General features: G+C 30.4%; 1 pseudogene; it reads right to left on the bottom strand.

Annotated features, from left to right (window-relative positions):
- Nucleotides 1-204: 204 nt before the first annotated feature.
- On the bottom strand, nucleotides 205-304 carry LOC122119534 (annotated as a pseudogene).
- Nucleotides 305-730: the final 426 nt, after the last annotated feature.

Genomic DNA, 730 nt, shown 5'->3' with positions numbered 1-730 from the left:
TATTTCTTTGGGATAAAACAACAATGTTGTCTAATTTCAAAAGTTGTGTAAAGGTTATGCTATGTAAAGGCCTTTCTAAGGTGAAAATTTAATACACTGATGTCAAAGTAACTTTTAATTATATGAATTAGGTGTATTGTTACACTTGTAATTTTGTAATCAACTTTTTAATAGCTGTTTTTCATTTCTTGCATCTGAAGAATGAAAAATTTTGAATACTTCACGAATTTTCATATCATCCTTGTACAAGTGCCATGTTAATCTCTGTATTGTTGTAATTTTGGTATACAAGCTGCTGAAGAATGTAGTATCCTGTAAATTTTAGTAGTTAATGATGAAATATTTATACAGGCTTATATGCTTAGGTGCCTATTTGTAACAAGGAAACCTTATTGTTCCTAAAAATGCTATTAATCTTATTTCCCTAAAATTCTGTGAATAGTTGAAAAAAATATGTTGTACAGTTGATTGCTCACATTCGCAATTTTTTTGTCAATGACTATTTTAATTCTTTTTCACTTAGAATTTGATCAAACTTTCAAGTATTAATAGCTAAGTCCAAAGGAGACGGCTTTTTCAAGTACTTATTTATCCAACTGTGTTAGATCTGTGGAGCCAATGGATTCAAAGTAAGCCTTGTTTAAGAGCTACTTCTAAACATATGCAGCTGAGATTTTCCCAAATGAGGTCTTACTGGAACAAATGTCTACCTGACCCTTTACCCTTCTTC

Source organism: Dipodomys spectabilis, unplaced genomic scaffold, assembly GCF_019054845.1.
Source record: "Dipodomys spectabilis isolate Male_0828 unplaced genomic scaffold, ASM1905484v1 ptg000172l, whole genome shotgun sequence".
Lineage (NCBI taxonomy): Eukaryota > Metazoa > Chordata > Mammalia > Rodentia > Heteromyidae > Dipodomys > Dipodomys spectabilis.
Note: the sequence above shows the minus strand (reverse complement) of the source record. Positions and strands in the feature narration are given on the sequence as shown.